Below are 22,249 nucleotides of genomic sequence, written 5' to 3'. Positions count from 1 at the left end.
ATTTTTCCAAAACAACATAACAAAGTTTAGATTAATCTGAGCAGATTAATGCTTATAGATGTTGGTATACTGTAGTGCAGAGACGACTGATTCTATGATCTGACCTACTCAACTCAAACTGAACTTAACTGTGACGTCCCAAACGTGTTTGACGTTGGGAGTAACCGTGCACTGGTGTTAAATGTAATATTCGAAAACCAAAGACTGCATTAATAAGACGCTGTACACAGATTCTCTGGTATCGTCTGTGTACCTGTGTTTTGAATGCAATGCTGCCAGCAGACAAATTAATACCAAAAATAATGTTTAAAATGTCATTTGCTCATTTTTCTTACCAATCAAAGCAACTTGAACTGTCAGTTTTCAATATAAGAGCAATCCAGTGACATCATCCCGAATGCACGACATGAAGGCAGTATTACAGCTCATTTTGGAAATGCGTGACAGCTAAATGCGATACAGAGTGACCCCGCTGCACTGCAGCATCTCATTATAAACTTCTTAATTCAAGCAGATATTAAAACGTCCAATCTGACTTTAAGCCTATTTTGCGACTGACACAGCAATTAAGGCATATTTGTTGGGTTTGATTGAGTTTGCCCACCAAGAGGATCATTCGCAGCCCAAGTGATTTTAGCGATTTAATCTCCTCGTGCTCTTCCATTAGGAGACGTCTCACAGCGCCAGTGGACTGTATAATGATCATTGTCAAGAGGCTTGATGGAATGGGAAAGTGTGTGAGAGCATATGCTGGCAGGCTCCCAGCCTGAGTAGCCTATTTTTGAACGAGCACTGGAGCTGTGCTGGGAGTGTTGGGTTAACTGTGGCTACAGTTACACTAGGTGCATAACATTTGTACTGTCAGAGGAAACGCGCACATGTTAAGACAGTTTTGGATGGTCAGCGGCAGGAACCGATACTACACATTTCCTAAATACGTTCGGTCTTATGGGTGCCTGCAGCATTTGTGAAAAGGGCACAAGAAGATTTTATACTGTGAGTTTCCAGGAGTTTGGAATCATTCAGCCTCTAATCCAGGATCAGTTACCTTAAATCGAACAAATCCCAGTCCAATAAAAATCATGGCCTGTTGTTCTACTCTAAGAACAGATTTCCACAGAGACCACGTTTTTCAATTTAAGCAAGTGTTTGGGTCATCGGACTTTTTCAGCAGGGTTAAAGGTACCAAAGGGCAAGTGACAGTGCCACAGTTACCCTGGTCGCTTTTCCCCAGCTCATCGAGCATTTTGCAGAATTTTGTGCATCTGTGTTGCATTGGCCTCATTTCAGGCAGCACGTACTCCTGGCTGCACAGCAGCCAGCTATGCAGGCAGCGCCACTCAGTACACAGTGTGCTTCTCATTGTCCAACCCCAGGAATGTGCTGACGACGCAGGGTTCACACTGGTTCAGTCACACTGTTGCACTCTTCCCTCTGGCCCCGTCAGCCTCTCATGCTCGCCCTCGGCTATTTTTACACCCTAAACCTTTTTAAAGTTTGTCAGTTATGCAAACTTTTTCAGTTATGATAATACCCACGCCAGTAGGAGTGTTATTCAAAGGAAAAAAAGGAAGTACAACCACACCTAAAACTGTTCAATAAGTCATCAGTTTGAGGTGATGGCGTGGATGCGTAGCCCCTTAACACACGGGAAGTGGGAGTCGAGTGGGGGAAAGCTTTTGTGCATCTTGGGCTCGCAGCCAAAAAGTCCAAATGCCAAGGAGGGGAAGCCATTGAAGCCAGAGCCAAGGGGCCTGAAAAATGATTACTTCCCACCTCGTCTGAGAGCAAACACACTGCAGGAAATTAGGTAGACGAGGGAGAATTTATTCAGTGAAAAGAAACCGTTTCGTCTGCCTGACCACGGCTCATAAATTCACATGGGAATACCAAGTGACTCACAAGCTACGGTCCAATAAAGACAAGTATTTATCTATTTATCAGAGAGCCTTTCTGTGACGCCATGTTGGTCCTTTTATTTAATTTTGATGGACAAATAATCTTCAGAATTCCAGGTTTTGGATGATTTTGGGCCACAACACTCGGATATTTCCAGTGATGTCTCGTCCACGGTCAGTGAACTGTGTCAAAGTGGGAGAGAGTGAATCGTGCCTCTCTTCCCAAAGTGATCATTCATTATGCAGAAAGCAGGAGAATGTGCACATCCACCATCTCAACACTAATCCTGCACAACTGCAACAAATCTCTGCACAATGAGTTGCATCATATATTCCCGACCTCGCTAACCGGTTTCAGTTCCCCTCCAAATCAAAACCTCAACCTACATAAAGCGGCTCAATTCAACGTGAAAAGAGGATGCAGAACAAATAAAACACACTGTTCCAAATCTCTTCTTCACTTTTATGGGGAAGCAGTCAAAACGGGAGAGAAAGACGGAGTGCGAGACAGACACAGAGAGCATTAATAAAACATGACTGCATGATTTTCCAACCTCAAAGAGGCGAACACAGGAAGGCGCACTCCCAGAGCAGTAGCTGAGGTTCAGCGCAGGGTAAAGGGAACAGTAATTTCTAACTAGCTCAACACTGCAGTGCACTAGTTTCAGCTGTGGGGCACGGCAGCATTCTCTGATCACGCTCATTCGCCTCCTTCCACCAGCCTGACTGACTCTTATCTTTTGTCTTTTCAGTCGCAACTTGTCTGATTTTTTACCCCCGCTTTCTTTTTTGTTCTTTTCTGCTTCAGGCTGAACGTGACAGCAGCACAGGCTCAGCGCAGAAACTCCAGTTTTCTTGGTAGTTTAGTGAAAATGATGAGGATGGCGCTCATCGTGTCTGCCGGGCTATTAAAGGAAACCACAACCTTTGCATCACCGCCTCTCCTCGCTCGCTCCTGCTGGCTTCTCGTCACCGTCACTCGAGGTTGCACGCCAACAAGGGTGGTAACGTGCTTTGGCATGGAGGCGCTCCACGCAGGCCAAGAGAAACACAGCAGCACACACTGACAGACACCAAGGCTTGTGAAACAGCACAGCTTGTCGTTTTTGTGGAAAATTACCTTCAAAGTTAATATTTCTCACCTTTATAACCACATAACACAGAAAAGACTGGCACACCTGACGTTAGAGCAGTTTTAGGGAAAACGTGTGTCTGTGTGAGACAAATACGGGTTTTTCAAAAGCACTTTACTACCCAACAGGTAATAATTTAACATGTACTGGATGTATCATTAAAGAGCTGCAATAAGCAAACAGTAACTATCCAGCTGCTCAGAGGAGTTTGAATGGAGCTCTTCGACAGACACCTTCCCTTAAACTGCTGTATGATCGCAGCAATTAATCTAACGTCAGATTAAAAAAGACAACTGACACTCGTGACCCGAGGCCACAAAATGGCAGCTTCCCCAAAAAAGCTGTGAAAATATCAGTTTTTTAAAAACTACTCATATTTAATCATACTTTTGGGATTTTAACCCTTTAAAGAACAGCATGTTTACACACACCCGTACAGCTGCTGATTTTTATTATTAAAACTAAAATAATTTCAATAAAATACATTTCAAGTAGTGTATGATTCCTGAGATAGGTCAGTTGGCAGCAACATTGATTTTCATATATTATTACAATATTAACCCCTTAAAGAGGGACTCCAGCTGAGGTGGAGCAAATGGACAGACTGGTCTTTGCATAGAAGCTTCCCGTGCTGCTGCCAGCTCTGCTCTTTCTGTCCGTGCAAAAGTAACACTGCTGATGAGAGGGGCTCGCAGCAGCACCCTGCAGATTTAAACGGATTCATTTTTTGACCTGTAAACACAAACGCAGTTACTCTGTGTCCACATAACCCACTGAGTGATTCCCGTGCAGGTTTGTCATGGCCACAGTTTGCTGCAGGATTTCATCCATCAGCAGCAGTGCAGAGCTGTGGCAGGAGGTGTACGTCCCAAGATCAAACCTCTGGTTGCTGGGACATCGCAGGGCGTTGCAGTCTCAGTGCGAGACCAAAACATGGAGATGGAGAAGTCCATCCTGTCACTGAGTCAGGGTTGGACTCTAGCTGGTCTGTTTCTACCTGGCAAATACGAGTTATAGTCATTTAGCACAGCCAAAATAGCACGAAAATAAACCACAAAATGTCTCCAGGATCATCCAAGGCTGAAACAAATAAATAAATATCAGATAAATGCAGAACTGCCCACTGTAAAAAACTACTACAGTGAGGTCAGGTCTGTCAAAGACCTAAATCGGATTAAATAAGCCGCATATTCTAATTTTGTTAGCTATAAGCTTTGTAATAACTAGATACTCCAGCCTTTTTATTTAGCTAGAAATTGTTCACTCATTAGCTAATATTATCTACAGAGCTAGCAGTAGCTACGACCTAACATTCACCGTCTGATGAGCTAACGATATCATGCCAGGTAAACAATGTTTCCTAGCTTTACGTAGTCCCCAGAAGATCTGTTATAAATGATTTTACCTACTCAGCTAGCAACCACAGGCTAATGAAATACAGTACAGTAGCTAACTTCATGGCTATCGTTTCTGCAATGCTAGCAAATAGTAACATTTAAAAGTAAGCAATGCTAATAAACTCAATGTTTATTGATAGAGTTAACCAAAGAAACAGCCTGCACACATGCTAATTTTGCTGACACACTGCAACTAGCTTCTCAAGTATTCTGCAATCTTTGCTGACTATTAGCAAAACAAACTTGGCAAAAATCTGAAAGACAGACACTCTGTAACATTAACAGTCAAAAAAGCCACATTTATTCAGATAAATTCAGCTTATTCAGTTGAAGGCGGTGTTAATTCATGTTTAAAAATGTTATTCGTCTCTTCAAGTCGAAACAGAGAAAATGCTACAGAGAACCAGACAGAAACAGCGAGCGACTGTATTTGATCAGGATGAAAATATGATGACAAAGCTGTGGCTCAATAGATCTGGACAGACAAGTGTTACTCTAATCTATATTTTGAAAATGATCTCTTAAGTTTGTCATTTCCCCGTCTGTGATAATAAAAATGTCATCATGTATCAAGAATTTTACTGAATACTAGTAAAAAGTTCGAAATCCTAGTATCGTGACAGTCCTATTTGCAGGTTCGTACAACTTTACAACTCAACACATATTAAAATGTTGTATTTGTAAAACAGTCACTCTCTGGTGCCCGTGGGGAACATTCAACGCTGTCGGTGAGTTTGAGCTCTGACTGAAAACCATCGACCGTTGACTGTACCTTGAGGGACACCACAGCACAAATGACTCTGGATTTTCTACAAGCCATTCACCATGATGCATTTTAGTTCTGCTCTTATTAACTGCAACATTTAAGAAACAAAACAGCAGTCTGCACATCTGCACATGGACTCTGGATCAAGCCTATCACCATCGAGCCTCCTGCACAGACCTCATCAGAGGAACTGCACCCCTGGAAGAACTTACTCTTAAGGCTGCAATAAACATTCATTGCTGTCGGTGGGTTTACAGCAGAATAACTCACTGATCAATGAATGCAGACTGCGGTTCAAACACCCCGTTACCCAAACACCACGACTGGGTTTAAAGAAGAAGCTTTTTTGTAGAAGGCCTCCAAGAAAAAGACAGCAGAGAAGGTGGGTTCATCAAACGAAGGAACTGATCAGTTAATAAAGCCATGAATGTGACCGGGGCTGGGCTCCTGTGGAGGGGAGCTCATGTTGTGCAATATAATTGTTCACAGAAATAATTGTGACACACATGAAGTCTGAGACTGCCAAAGCAGCAGCAGATGCTACTTTAACTCCCAGTAACATGGGAGTAATGGATGTACTGGAATGCACACACAGAAGCCCTGCGTGCATCTGTACATAAGATTTATTTTAAATTACCATCACTGCCCTGTGAACACTTTTTCAAACATATACCAGTTTATTGTTAACAGCTAGCGGTGTGTAGAGCCATGATTTGTCATGATTTCCACCCAGGTTTAAATAACATCCAGCTCTGACGCTTCCAAAATAATGAAAGGAACGAGCTCTTTGGCTAAACTGAGACACGGCACACCCTGAGCTGCTGATTACCCAGCAGCCCCCTGCTTATAAGGACTACTCAGAGTAATAAGGACTCTAATGATGAGTAATTCTATGAACCTACTACGGTCATTTTAAACATGCGATTTCAGAACCTTTTATTAGCCGGGCTAATAAATCCTGAAACTATCTGTGTGGATGGATCCCAGCAGCAAATTCTTCAAATGCTGCCTTGGCAGATGAAGTCAGTTTACATAACACATACACCTTTGTTCCAGAACATCATGCACATATTACATGTGTAGTACATCACTTAGTTTAAATTGTTGTGCAATTCTGAAAGCATACCAAACCAGGATTAAGAATGTCCATATGTAAACTGCACCTTCTGCACAACGAGCACCGTCACATGGCTGGTGTGTCTGTTTGTACGCGTGTCTGTGTGCGGTTAGAATTCTGAATGTTGTTATCCACTGTTGTTGTGCAGCCGTTAGTGTAAAATTACTGTCACCACACAACAGCACATCTCTAACAAAAGGACTGTCACAATATCACATTCTGACTTTTATCACAGTAATCCTGGTCATAAAAATCCACCGTGTGTTATCACAACATCTACTATAAGACTTACTGCAGTAATGCTATCAGTTATTATCACTATAATAACTTCTTAACATTACTAGATTCTTTTTTTATGCATACATATCAGGGTGTCTCACTGAAGTAGAAAAGTTCTGATATGAACAGAAGTTTGATTGGGAGGGGGGGTTTAAGGGAAAATCTAAGTCAAATACATCTACAAAACTACTTTTTTGACTTTTTTATGGCAATTAAATTCAAAATATAAGTTGATGAAAGGGAGCAAGTGATTTCTCTAAGGTTTGTTCCAGGCCTTTGAGCAATGCTTTCATTCTACAAAATGGATCACAGTCTGAAAAGACGGATCACAAAAACACAAACAGACAAGATTTTAAGACTGTTTTACCCACAGTGGGCCTGTCACAGTCCCAGCACCTGCTAGTACAAACACTGGGTTTTAATCGTGCACACATGTAAGGGGAGAATTCTTAAAAACTTAATCAGAGAATAAATGCTCAGAAAAGTGAGGAAGAAGGAATTTTACTGAAACTTGGTTTTCCATACATGAGCAGAGTGACACATTTTGGATCAAACAAAAACTCGGACATGGGATAATCTAAGAACATTAATATATCATAGAATACAACATGTCATTGAAAGGAAGAATTATAACCACTCCCTGTATAATCTTATCATTTGTTTATTATTGGTGTCACTGTATCGTATGACTGATGCATCACTGAGAATGACTAAAAGCAGGTTTTTCTTTTATCCAGGCTTCATGTGATTGTTTGGTGATTCCCGGAATCCTGGCTCTATGTGAATATCGAGGACACCGCTTTGCATTTATTTAGCATTACTGTTATGTTCTGGTGACTGTTCCCTCAGTGTGGGCAGTCACAGCGTGGGCAGGGGGCTCGGAGTGTTGCCTAAAGCGGTCTTCCCACTACGATCCAGATGCTGAATTCCACAACCCGAGTTTTCCATTACTAACTGAAAGCCTCAGCGATAGTTCTGCTCCTGTTTGTTAATGTTGCCTCGTTTTCCTTTAGTCAGGCTGGAAATACAACAAGCTACAAACTCAATCATACTTCATGACATTCCAGGAATTCCAAGGCTAGAAGCGAGCCTGTCGGGGACAGAGCGGACATGGCTGCTGTGGGGGGTTCAATTGCAGCCTTTTGTAATTACACAACCAGCACCCAAATATATTATGACTTCAGTTTATAATCACCTTAAATATGATTAAATATATACACTTTTTTAAGGGTTGAGCCTTATTTCCATATGTCACTGGAGGAGACGCAGACATGTGGGAATAATCGTGCTGTAATTGCCCTGTAAGGTTATGTTAACATGCTGGGAAATTTCAAACACACTGATGTTTTTCCAGCCAGAGTAGACCCCCAAAGTGTGTGTGTGTGTGTGTGTGTGTGTGTGTGTGTGTGTGTGTGTGTGTGTGTGTGTGTGTGTTTGTTTTACATTTACAGTGGGAAAGTGTTGGGGGGGGCATTGAGGAGCAGCCTGGGTCACTTCTTTACTGGTTTACTAAGCAGCAGACGGACACAGATCCATTTTGCGTACATATCTGTGTATTATCACTAAGGGAGCATAAACTCCGTGCACATATCCATGTTTAAAATATTACAATATGTTATGAAAGAAAGAACTGAAAAGTTAAATACTTTGACCTGAGCACAAAAACAACTGAAGATGAATGTAGAGAGAATAAATCTAAATGTCGACCTTTTTAAAGAAATCCTCTAATCTGGGATTCGGCTGCAGCAGAAAACACTCGTCTTCTATAAACTGGAGCCACTTTAAGCCTGCTGCATTTCTAAAGCTCCAGGTAAACTGTGCTGGCATTCAATGAGGGATTAATGTACAAATAAATGAGTAAATGAAATGTCAGAGCAGGTTCTCTGCAACTGTGAGTAAACAGGACTATCTACAGAGGCCTGCACGCGGCGGATGGACACAGTTTGCTACTTATATCAGGGCCACACAAACTGTGCTTGTTTATCCCTGTGGTGTTAGGCTTTGTCATCATACACTGTGAAGTTATAGGCACTGACACTGGGAACTGCGTGACCCACTTCTCCCTGACCTGGAAACACTCCGCAGGCTGACCTGCAGTCCGACGCCAACGCAACTCGCATCAAGCGAAAGAAGAAAAAAGGCACAGCGAACGAAATCTAGGCTCAACATAAATTATTAAAGGCTAAAACGAAGAGAAAGCACAGAGGTCAGCAGCAGAGCCCCGCCATGTTCTGAGCAGGGAGAAGAAAAGGGAAATTTTTCTTCTAACGGTGAAATCCACTTTATGGGAGCTAAAGGGAATAAAGAGGAGGCATCTGAAGCAGTGGCAAGTGTTTGACTGCTCTGCTTTGTAGCACGCAGGAAAATCAAAACCTGGTGATCCTGAATGACTTCTGGACACAGCCATATGAAGTTAGCCCAGTTATGTGAGGACAAAGGAAAGGCATGTGCTGGGCACAGGCCAAGTACTTCCATATGGGTGTTGAGTTCACTGGGTCCAGGTGGCACGTGGGATCATACGTCACATGGGGGTCCAGCAGGGATCTACTGCCCCCATATGGTGTGTGCTGTGCAGTGTCGCATTTACGAGGCACGTTTACATTACAGGTCAGCTGCTTTGGCACATCTCTTGCATCAGCTTTGAAGTTCTCACATCTCATCGTCCGAAACAGCAACACAGTGCTGGTCTGCAGCTCCCTCAAAGCCTTTAACTCGTGACACTTTTTGTGTAGTGACTCTATTAGTAAAACAGAAAAATGAAAAGCAGCTTTGATGTTGTGTAAAGAGTGTTTATTTTGTCCAGAAACTCCAGAAATGTATTCCACGTCTTCTCATTTGCTAACAGTCCTGTCCTTGATACCAAACTACTGATGATCAGCTCGACATCTTCCCATACTCCCCGTGCATGGGCAGCAGCACCAGGGAAATAAAGGGCGTAGCAAATGTAAACACACAGATAAAGTGCTGCTATTCTATGACCTTTCATTTCACTGTTACACTGTAACTGTTTGCAAATATTTTAGCACATCAGAGCAAACAAAGAGAACAATGAAGTGAAAGGACTGCACCAGGACTTTCATCCAGCAGCTGAGCCAAAGCAACAACTTACATATTAGAATATTATAAATATCATAAAACCGCCCTACATGTCATGTCGACGTTTTACCTTCATCATTTGTAATCTGCACCACTGCAGAGGTCACTGATTCATTAACAAACGTGAGCTAAAAACCCTGCAATATTCCATATGAGTAAACACAGAGTGACTTTGTAAAGTATTTATTTATCATACCAATTTATGGGAATGAATTTCGATATAATAACTGAAGGAAACCAATAAACAAACTAAATGTATCAATTTTTGCTCGCGGTCAACCAGGTCCAGTCTGATAAATGCAAAAAGAAATAAATGGTGTTCTTAAACTATTTCATGGCCTCTTTTTCTTTATATACCACCAGTCCACATCCAGTCCACTAAGATGGACATGAAATACATATATTACATTATTTTGCTTTGTTTCTAGTTTGAGTAGAACAGTTACAGGACTGAGTGGGAAACGGTGTGTACAGCTCCAGTCAGTCCAACTGCTCAGGGACAAAGTTGAGAAGAGAAAGTCCCGTCCCCACCTGGTAATGATTAACCACGAAACCACAGACCATCACCAAAGGACACTGATAAGCCATTGGTCACTGAAGGGGAGGGGGTCAGAGAAGAATGAGGACCAGGTCAGCACAGGGGTGACTGGAGGCAGAGCTCAAAACACCAAATTAACAACTATGTTTAAAATCGAAAATATACATAAACTACAAATTCACATAAAGTACAAATTCATTTTGAAACCTATAGAAATGTCCTTCACTGAAATAAAATGACCCATCACCCAACCCTGCAGCTTCCAGCTGATTAACAATAACGAGTCTAATTCAGTCGTTTATTTTTATCCATCTTTAAACGACTTAATCGCTCCAAAACCACATTCACCAAAATTCTTTCAATAAATAAATGTCATGAATTTGCTTCTTTCTTCCACAACAAATGTTCTAGTATTAGAGGTAATGTGTCCTGTTCTAGTTCTAGCACTGCTTCACATTCTTATCAAACTACTGCTGTGAGCTCAAAGTCCACATACCTGCTAATTCTACAAATCTAGAGACCATTTCAGTCGGATCCCATCCACCCAGCTCTGTTTCTCTCAAATGTGCTGTAATCACTCCACTACTCCAGAGCCATGAGTATTTAATAATTACAGATATTTCTAAACTGTCTTTCTCAGCTAAATATTTGGGGAAAAACACATTTACAAACAGCTGTATGAATAACTTCTCACAGTGTGTAGTGATAAGGACCAATAAGGTTTCAGAAACAGTAACAGCTCTTACTAAAGTCACCGAGGACCTGAAGACCAGCAGTGACTCACAGTCGTGGTTTTATTTGATCCCTTTAATTTTAATTCAAAGACTTCATGACTCAGTTGCTTTAACAGGTCAGGTTCCTGGTTGGATTGCATCACAGCTAAAGGGTCGAAGTTTTAATATTTCGATCGATAACTTTAGATCTGCACAGGCTTCAGTCAGGGGTTCCTCAAGGGTCTGTCCTTGGTCTACTACTCTTTAACCTTTATCTAGTATTTTGGTAATAATATGAAGAGTCATAATATATCCTACTGCTCTTATGTAGATGATACAAAGCTACATTCTACTCTGATCTTCTAACCTCTGTTCACAATGAGCTGCAGATGTGTCAAAACTTTGAGACGAGACAGATATTTCTCATATGTCTAAATTGATCAGATTTAACTTCCATTTCTGTGATTAAAGTTTTGATGATCACATTAATAAGGCCACCAGACCTCCTTTCTATTACTTGAAAAATATATCAAAAGTTAAAAAACCTGACTCTGACCTGGCATTCATAACAAGCAGGTCAGATTATTGTAACACTGCACTGGACTTTCAGTAGAACTAGTTCAGGACATTTAAATGCAGCAGCCTTACACACACACATGAAAATATTATTCCCAGTAATAAAGGCACTTCCTTGGCTCCCTGTTCAAGACAGAATGACCTTCTATTAATTCAAACACACTCAGTGTTTTTGGCCTGAGGTTCATCTCTGACATGCTCGGTTAACTATTCCCAGAATCAAATCAAATGTCACTGCCGCATGAATTCAAGAGATTTGCATGAATTTGGCTTTTAAACAGTTAACTTCCAACTGATGGAAATGAACGTGTGAGTGATGAAGTGTGCAGCTCTTTCTTTTTTAAATGGACTTCATCTCTTTACGCTTCCCCAAAGAGCTATGAACATCTGTGGCCAGGACAGCACACTGTCATAGGTTTACAGCCCTATGGCGCACAAATCCATCTCCAATAAATGACCATCTGCTGCTTCATGACCACATTAATACACGATTCACCTTCAGAGATAAAGATTCTAGTGAAGAAAAACCATTTATGAGATAACAGAGTTGATATTAGGACTTCATGTACTGGGCTAGTGTTGGAAACAGCTGCTGCTAACGCAGCTATTCGGTCCCTGACCTGGCTTTTTTTGGTCACTGAATGGAGGTCTGTGAATTCCCAGCCCTGTCACAGCATTTACAAGCCGGAGGAGGCTTTCATCAGCCCCCCTTGACCTCTGCGTCACCCTTGCCCAGTGCGTGCACTGCAGCATCCTGGGAGGAGAATAGAGCTAACAGAGCGAACCCACCTCGTCAAGTTTACAACCCAATCATGCCTGGTCTCATAAATCCACGCCTTCTCCTGCAGCAAGCTGACAATGCCCACCATTCAGTGTGTGCGCAGGTTTAATAGTTCCTCTCGGCTTCCTTCTACTTCTTAGCGACCCCTCCTCCACACACACACACACACACACACACACACACACACACACACACACACACACACACACACACACACACAGCCCTTTTTCCTCTTGCAGGTTTATGGAGGAACTATGAGAGCAGAGCTGCACACAAACAGGTCAGCGTGGAGTCACGGTGAGGTCAGCACTTTTTGAACTGTGCATGACCTATGACCCTCTCCATGGTGCCACCTGGCGCTCCAATGGCAGCCAGGGGAGTCCTGTGTGAACTTCATCTGAACCTGGACCTTAACATTGGACCACTGCCTCACCCTGTCCCCCTGCATCCAGCTTCCCCTGAAACCAGGAGTCACGTCTTCCTGACACATTTCTACAGCTTGCGTTGTATCTCTGCACTCCGTCCACCGCGCAGAGATGTTGAAGACAACAGAGAGGTCGTTTACTTTCATTTATTGAAGTTCTCTGAGATCACATCGCTGAAGCAGACCATCAAGACTCGTTTTTTTACACATATGAAATGTGTAAATGTGTTTAGACATTTCATTTCCACTTGTTGGATTTCACTCTCTCCATGCTCGTCTGGATGGAAGCGGCTGTCGTTGGGTTTATACCCCCCTCTTGTGGTTTTGATTGGAAACTAGAACCCATTTATTAATTTCACATTTTACTTTACCACTAGAGGGAGATCTTTGTCTAAAGATCATTTTCAAGATCAGAAACTAAAAGTGAGGTTCAGCGTTGTTGGACCAGAGAAAAGTTCATGTATTTTGGAGTAAACAGGTACTGGGGGCAAATGTAACTAAATATTTTGGATTAGTACTTAAACAGAAAAGTAAGGGAAGATAAGTAAGATTGAAATCTGAGGTAAGTGCAGGCTTATGAACTTACCCATGTTGTTGTGCTCAGTTTCAAGCTGATGATCACTGTAAAAACCTGCAGAAAAGAGGTGCGAGGTTAGTGTTCCAATTGTTACAGAATATTGGGAATTATGATAATATTAACAAAAAGGATTCACAAACTCGAAAGTGCAATTAACTGCTGTAAGACACAAAGTTTGGCTTGTTTTTAGTTTGGCAGTTCAGTCAGTCAGACTTGAGCTGTGCCTGTAGCCCATACATCCACACTGACCAATGCTACTGCTCAGGTTAGCTGAGCAGGTCGTCTATTAACAGCCAGGGACTGGTGGTTCAGTCCCTGGCTGCTCTGGTCTGCACGCCAAATATACCAACCCCGCGTTGCTCTCTGATGTACTGGAGATGTCCAATGTGCGTGAATGTTAGATAGAAAGCTTGTGCGAATGAGGCAAGTTACATAAAGCACTTTGAGTGCTCAGGTAGAGCAGAAAAGCCATTTAAGACCAGTCCATTCATTTAAGCTGGAAGTCTGGAGGCTACAGCACAGTGGGAACAACAGTGAGCAGAGCAGACATGCTGAGCTGAGCCCAGAGGAGAGAGTAGTCCAACTGAACTAGATGATCAACCTGCAAAACAAAGATTGTCTGTAAGCCAGGGGAGTGTGGCCACAAAGTCCCATCAGAGTGTGTCCTTGCAGATATGAACACGGCTTGATGAGGATGCATGTAGAGAAAGCCCCCCCATGCCCAACATCAGAAGAACACACCAGGCAGCTAAGCATAAGAAACTGTTGCACAAGCTCACCACAAAATATTGCCAGGTTTGATACTGCAACAATCAGACAGTAGGAACATAATTTCACATGAACAACATCAAAGTGTGGATCCATCCTGTTTGATATCAATGGAACAGGTTTCACACACCTTTGAGTACCAACAGAATATTGTTTAAACACCACAGCCTAAGACTACTGTGCTTTTATACAGATATCTTATCCATCTTCTGATACTAGATCTCACAGTGGAAAAGGAGACTTGCATCATGGATGTGTGAATGATGTTTCAGTCCAGTGTCTTAAACATCTTTTCCCCTGTAACCTCATCACTAAAATTCATGTCTTACTTTAGCAAACTCAGCATCAATCTCCTTCATTTTATGTTATTTTTTGTGTAAATAGTTTCAGATGATCTCTTACTTCCTTCTGGTTCATGACTCATGCTGTGACAAATCTCCCACCACAACAGGCTGTATTATAAAAGATTCAGTGTGAAGCCTCTAAGGAAACTCTTTCTGATCCTCTTGGTGATTTTAAACTAAGCAGCATGTGAGGAGCAGCACAGGTTTGCAGTATCATATAATAATGCATATACTGCTTTATCACCCTGTTGGCTCCACTGAGACTGGAATTTACAATATAAGCATAATGTTGCATTTAAACTAATGATGAAGATCATGCTCTCCTCAGGAAAGTGTTACGTGAGGTCACACAGCAGGAGAAAAGCAGGGCACTTCTTTAATACATGTGGCAGCTCGAGGAGTCTCCCTCTGCTGGCCTTTAAGATCAATGCAGTTTTAAGGTGCTCCCACTGTAAGACTGGAAAGCTACATGCACTGTCTATGCACTCTATGATCACCAACAAGGCGTCCAAGTAAACTAAAACTAGACGTCAAAAAATAGTGAACCAAAATAAAAATCAACAAAACAAAGTAACTGAGGCAGTACAGTGTACTCACAAATCTGAAACAGAAAGAGTACCAAGGAAGCAGAGACCAAGAGAATGAACGGCCTGTTCTCCAAAGACCTATCCACTCTCAGTTACATGGAGTAATAAAGGGCAGACCCACTCAGACCTGAAACTGTGTGTGTGGTGTCAAAGAGGTGTGACACTGACCGAGTGGACCTAAGAGCAGACCACAGCCACCTCCCAAAGTCATCAGACCTCACCATCATTGTTCACACTCAGGCTACAGTTCGCACAAGCTCACCAAAGTTGGACAATAGAAGACTGGAAAAATGTTGCCCAGTCTGACACATCTCAATTTCTACTGGGAAAAAAAAAAAAAAATCAGACAGTACCATCAGAATTGGTCATAAACATCCTCCAAGTGGGGATCCATCCTGCTTTGTATCAGCACTACAGACTGATGTGGGGAATATCTTAGAATGAAAATGTAGAGGAAATTTCTCTGGTTTGATCTCAGTTTGGTCAATTTAGTTTTCACAAGCAACCTGATGAAGTTTGGGTGTTTTCCTGTGAGTCACCTGCCATCACAGAGCGCTGCAACATCTGAATAGTCTCAACTTTAATGCCACGCACATTTACCTCTAATATTCATATCGTTAAGAACATTAAAGCTAAAAAAAGATTCATTATAAAAAGTAAAAAAACCCAAAATATTATTATAACTCTGATCAACTCACAATTCCCCCAACACTTAATACAACATGAGTAGTTTTAATACAGCTTTCCTTCTTCATATCTTATGTGTGTTCATTCATGCACATTTGTTTTTACTATCATTCATTTTGACTTGCTAACTTGGTTATTGTGAGACCAGGCTTCAGTGGGTGTGCAGTGGTTTCATTAGTTATGAAGCAAACCCTAACCCTGATCAGGGAATACTTGCTACCTTCCTATCAGATGCTGCTTCTGTAGGAAACAGCACTTTACAGCACGTTTCCTTCACGTGTCACCATGTCCATGTATGAAGAACTGTTGTACGCAAAGACTCAAAGTCTCCACCAAACTAGCAGTAACAGTAAAAGCTGACAGCGCTGGACCACACAGTGGGAAAACATTTTTTATGGATCTTTTATGCACACCCTGACACATCATCGGGCTCCCCTAAGCCCACAACAGTCTGTTTGCTTCATATTAGTTACCCACTTGCTGTCTCAGCTTTATTAGACCCACATTTTTTCCCCGTCTCACCTCCTGCAGCAGCCTGGCCATCTGTGCAACCACCAAGTGACTGGTTCTCACTTACATAGCACCCAGCGAGCTCCATCAGTCACATCCATACTGGTGCAGAATGTTGGTGCATAAATCCCCCCCCCCCCCCCCCATCTCCCCCCCCCCATCTGTGTCAGTGTACCACCCTGCTATCAACAGCTGTAGACCCTTGACCCGACACACGCCAGCTGCCTGCACCTCACCCCTCCATCCCAACCCCCCCTCCAACACCAGGGCATATGTTCTCCCTGGAGCACACACACGAACACACACGTGCCTCAGTCAGCCGAACAAACATACGTAACACATGTAACATCCATGTAGCAAGCACAAATGTCTGAATGTTCCCCACCTCGACACAGTTCTGAGAAGCTGCAGCTTTGAAGTGAGACAAGAAGTTTGGATGTCACCTCAAACTGCAGAGAAGTTCACCTCCAGCCATTATATCTCTGCCATGTGACTCAAAGCATTTGGAACTTGTCGACTGAAGGACCACAACATACTTTTATGTGTCTACATCAACTGTCTTTATCTTACATCTCTTACAATTATAGTTTAGTTATAAGAGGCATGTGTAGGTATGGCAGATGTACCTAAGATAAGCCTCATCATTAACGAGTCGCTGATAACCTGTTAAAAAAAGTCACGTTTTTTCACTTGAGAGGGTTTTTTTTATTACTGCTCTTTAGGGTTCAGGCTTTGAAATTTTGTCTCCACGTCAGCACAAATCAGAGAAAGGAACTGTGGACTTTCAAATATATTTATCGTTTACAGTTTCATTGACACAAAATGTATTTTGGCATCCAAAACTTCAAAAACATACATGAGTAATAAAAACCATCTATCTATTAAAGATGGTTAACAGTAGCCTGGTTAAAAGTGCTTTGTGTTAACTCCTCACACACCCCACACACACAACAATGGGCATCAGTGGGATTCCATTTGTGAGGCTCACAGCAATTAACACGACTACAGCTCTGTGAAGCTGGATCCAGACACAGCGTCAGTGCCAAATGTTTCCACGTCCACTGGTGTCGTCCAAAAGTAGGAGATCTATTACAGTTAGAAACCAACGTTAATAATTAAAAACACCCCCTCTGTTATATGAGAATACCACAGTAAAGAGTTTGTTGCTTTTTTGTTTGTTTCTTCCAAAAGATTCCCACCTGTGTCTCCTGCACTCTTCATTGTGCCCTCATCACACACGGCCACAAAATCATCCAGTGGGAAAGAAACTGAGTCTCTGCAAATGCAGCCACACTCAGCCTCGTCACATCTGTTACGTGTGGAGATTCAACATGAAAACTATAACAAGCAAGATTTGAGTCTCTTATCAACATATTATTATTATAATGATGAATAATGGGGGATGAGCAAAACTAACACTGATTGAAGCGCCGTCGTGGTCCACAGACATTATCGTTCATCACTACAACCACAGTTGACAATCCGAGCTCCTGTTGCCTAGGCAACCTTTTAAAGTACTTATCACTCTTTACATACACAGCAGTGTATTCTTCATTGTCACTGATAGTCAGTTTAGGCGCTCACCTTGAAGCTGAAAAGATTAACCTGGGACCCACTTTGCTTTGCGTGGCCAGCACTTTTCCCCATCGTGAAGTCGTTCATTTTTTTTAATGATATTTTTCTCCTCTATGGTGTCCACTCAGCACATCGCTGCAAGTCCATTCCTGTGTGAAGACGTCTCTTAGGGCACTGCATTCACAGTATTCACTGCTTTCTGAATAACCACTGTTCCTGGAACCGTAAGCATAGCTGACTACTACTCTATTTCCATTTGTTTCCATGTGATATGAAAAAGACACTAAACTTTAAATCAGCAATTACATCAAAGCGAGCATCATGTCTGCTGCTTTTTTGGTGCTGTGTATCGAAGCATCTCTGACCTGTATCGGCTCAAACAGCAGGCAGACGAATTACACAGTACGAGAGGTCTGAGTATAAGTCACTACAGATTTGAATGAGATTATTGGAAATGGTGGGTGTTTGGAAGCAATAACAACACATTTAAAATCTAAAACACTACCATGTGCTGCAGGAAAGTCTTCTTTCAATATCCGGCCAGTGTGTGTCAAAGGCCACGCTGAGAGCACAGCGGTCCTGCCACACATCATTTTCCAATTTTCTTTCTGCTCTCTCTCGTCAGCTCTTAATAACAACGTTTATGTGACTGGGATTAGAGCAGGCCGATATGACCAAAAATACTTATCACGATATACATTTGAAAATTTGCGATAACGATGTAACTGACGATATAATTGACACTAGACAAAATACTTTACAACTCCACAACTTTATTAGTGCAACAAAAAAAACCCCATCAATGTATTCTCACTTAAACAAGCAGCTGTTTTTTATGTGCATCAAAGTTATATAAAAATGTAACAGTGCAAATGCAAATTCCTCGCTGACAGTTTAACCAAAAGGCATTTCCAGTGGAAACTGGCCGACATATCCTCAGCATAACCATGTATAATATCCACAAAACTTAAAAAGAGGTTATACACACACAATACGGTAATATTATGTTGAAGCACAGTACGTATCACTCCGCGAGGCTCCTGCCTACGATAGCCGTAATGCTCCGACAATCCATCAAGCAGTGCGGCTTCGTAGCTTAGCAGTCGTACTGAAACATTTGACAGATTTTTGAGCGCCACATAAAATCGTTTCGAGGTCATAAACACAACCAGAATTCATACATAAGGCACATGGGATTATAAGGGGCACTGTCGATTTTCAGAAAAATCAAAGGATTGATTTTAAGTGTGCCGTATTTTCCAAAAAACACGGTAATAACGACGGCCCGCTAGCATGCTCTACTAAAAATAGTGCTTTGTTGTGTAGCTGACGGACGAAAGCTAAACCAGTTCCACACCACTGAAGTTGCAGCATTTTTACAAACCAGTTCTGGTTCATCTGTTTCATTCAACGATCCGCTTTCGCCCTTCTTATTCTCCGTCGCCGCCATGCTTTTTCCGCCATGTGCGTATGAAAACAAAGGCACTGCGCATGCACGTTTTACCCATATTCTATCGCCATATTTCATTTCCTTATCGTTGCCCAACATTATACCGGTATTACTGTGAACGGTACGATATGGCCCAGCCCTAACTGGGATCAAGTCTTGTTTCGGTTCGTACAAGGTTGTCGTGTCTGTCGATAACAGACCAGCAGCAGAGCTCTCCAGTGTGTGGTCTCTGTTGCTAATCCTCATGACGGCTTATTGACCGTGATAGCCTGAGGCTGGAAAGGCTTCCAGCAGCAGCAATGCAGCAGAGCCTGCTCCGCTGTGGCCCATTGTGTGCGGACAATGAAAGGCTGCATCTTTAACCTTTCACCTTTAAAACCTCTGCAACCTCAGGGCTAATCAGCTCACTATCAAAATAACATACCGCCTCCTGTCCCCCTGTGGATGGAGACATGCTCAATGCAAGGTTTATAACAAGTGGCTCAATAGTGCATCAGCCTATCAGAACGGGCAGCTCTGAGCTTCTACCACTGAATCAACGAGAATCTGATCAGTTCATATAAAATCTGCTTCTGCTGCAAAAACTGTGACCACTTCTAAATTAACTCAAATGTATTTTTCTGCATTTGCAGACAACAACAGGCTAAAATATATGAATTTTATACCAGCCTGACACCTCTAAATAAGAACAAGCAATGACTGAGTGTAACAAACAACACTAGTCTTTTTGTCCAGTCTTACTTGCATGTCATCTAAGTTACTGGCTAAACGGCTCAAAAATCTAAAGTGTGGCTACAAAGAAGAAAGCCTCACTTTGTAATGATTTCACTCCTTATGTATTGCAGTGAGCAAGTACTATTCCAAGCCAGGACTGTAAATGTGTGTTACAATACAAGATAAGCTCTGTCCCATCCTGAGAAGGCTGGGCATGTTTGTTCATGACACCACAAAGATTTACATTTCCTCCATATTAAATATACACCGGCCCCCTAAACCTACTGAAATTCTCAACCTGAAGCCATTACACTGCCCAGGGATCTTTCACAGCATGCATGCAGCAACTCTATCAGTCCATCAGCGTCCCAGCTCCTCTCTCCCAGATGGGCTAGGGTTCCACATGGCCAGCGGAGGGCAACGCCAGTTTGTTATCGGAGTAGTTTAGTCTCTACCTGCCATGCCAACCAGACTAGAGACATTCTGATTTCATTGCTAAAAAACCCACCCAGCAGCATTCTGGGACATCATGCTAAACTGGAACGGCCTGCTTTAAAAGACTGAACATTGCAAAGAGGGGAAAGACTGACAGGGATGTAGAAAAGTGGGAGAGTATATAATGTCAGAGTAACCCGTCTATTGGCCACATGAGTGAGGTCACAAGTGTTTCTTTGAATACCGTGAATAAGCCCATTAACAGGATAATCCCTGCCCCTTTTTGACTGCAGCAGCCTCCTGCTAATAAAGACACAAAAACTGACCACTTTTATCAGATCGCCGTTCTGTCGTGACGCTCAGGCAGTTAAACTTTAATGTTAATATTTAAAGGCAAACACTTTGTTATATGAGAATACCGCAGTTAAAAGGTTTTGGGGAATGACTGAGTGGAAAAAGTCTCATCTCTAATATCAAGTCATTCAGCCTCTCCTGGCCACTGTACGGTCAGTCAACAGTTACATTTAAGCCTAGTTGACATTACAAGCTCCAGTTGCCTAAAGTACTTCCAAACCTTCCAAAGTACTTACCCACCCCTTATATTTCTATGAGTTGTATTCTTTGTTGTCACTGACAGTCATTTTAGTCGCTCCACTAGAAGCTGAAAGGCTGGAGTTGGGACCCACTCGCTGCGTGGCCGGCGGTTATTTGTCCCATCATCGCTTCAAGTCATTAATTGTCACTTTTTTCTATCATGTCCAGTCATCACATCACTCCAAGTCAGTTCCTGTGTGAAGACGTCTCATCAGACACTTGCAAACAACAGTATCCACAGCTTTCTGAATGACCCACATGCCACTATAATACACAGTTCACAGCACATTGCTTGCCACTTCTTTAAGTGCCTTAGGTTCCCAGTGTTTCTATTCTTCCTTTTAATGTGTTTTACACTTGTCATCTACTTCTTTTCTCGTAAAAGGATCATTTTTTCAGTTTTTGATGCCCTAAAGTCAACGTTGTGGGTCATTATTGCTGGTACTGCATCGAGCGCAAAGAAGGTTTTGGTCAATATTTCAGTGTTTTGCCAGCAAACAGTGTTAACCTTCAACTTGACAGGAGACTGAAATATATGGTTTGTCATATGCATACAAAACACTGGAAGGTTACATCACCACACATGGCCTGCTCATTCCTAACTCTTTTCCTTCACCAAGTTCAGGCGTGTGATCACAGAAAGGAAGGATAGATGGCGGCATTTTTTCTTTAATTGGCAGGCATCGGTCGGTATTTCAAACAAACCTCAACTGCTACCTAACAGTCCAGCTATTTTAGATGCACCGTGCTTATCGAGGATCACTCTATGCAGTCCTATGAAAACAAAGTACAGCCTTAAGATTGTCAGTAGCAGCCAGGTGCTGTTGATCAAACACACCTGATTAAGTCAGCAAGTGTGACTTTACATTCAAAGACAGCGAAACACACACAAAAAAAGAGGAAGATTATTTCCAGTGGTAACAACTGTTACTTTAGGTCAGGGACGGCAGTAATGAACTAGAATTTAAGTATGTGTTGCTCTTTAGCATCATTGAAAACACAACCACAATGGCCCATTAAACATATCATGAGATCCTGATAAATATGATGTGTGGTCCTACTGGTTTGGTTTTTCTGTGCAATTTGAAAAAATAAATAAATAAAAATGGATGATTGTCTCCTTGATGTGCAATAGCACCAAGTGCAATTTTTCCTATGTAATAAAGTATTTTATTAGTACTTATTAATTAATTACTTACTTATTAGTACTTGTATTGTATGTTGTTCTGTTCATCTTATTCTATTCTATTGAGAGCAAATGCCAACAACTGAGCGAGTTACTGTGTGTAT

General features: G+C 42.1%; 1 long non-coding RNA gene across 1 annotated transcript in view; it reads right to left on the bottom strand.

Moving 5' to 3' along the window:
- LOC134639260 (uncharacterized) overlaps positions 1-22,249 on the bottom strand; it is a 59,385-nt gene that overhangs the window by 21,251 nt on the left and 15,885 nt on the right. Inside the window, exon 2 of the long non-coding RNA XR_010095321.1 lies at positions 13,305-13,349. This is a non-coding gene — a long non-coding RNA (uncharacterized LOC134639260). The remainder of the gene's footprint in view (positions 1-13,304; positions 13,350-22,249) is intronic.

This window comes from Pelmatolapia mariae, linkage group LG12 (genome assembly GCF_036321145.2).
Source record: "Pelmatolapia mariae isolate MD_Pm_ZW linkage group LG12, Pm_UMD_F_2, whole genome shotgun sequence".
Lineage (NCBI taxonomy): Eukaryota > Metazoa > Chordata > Actinopteri > Cichliformes > Cichlidae > Pelmatolapia > Pelmatolapia mariae.
This window is presented reverse-complemented; position numbering and strand designations above follow the sequence as displayed.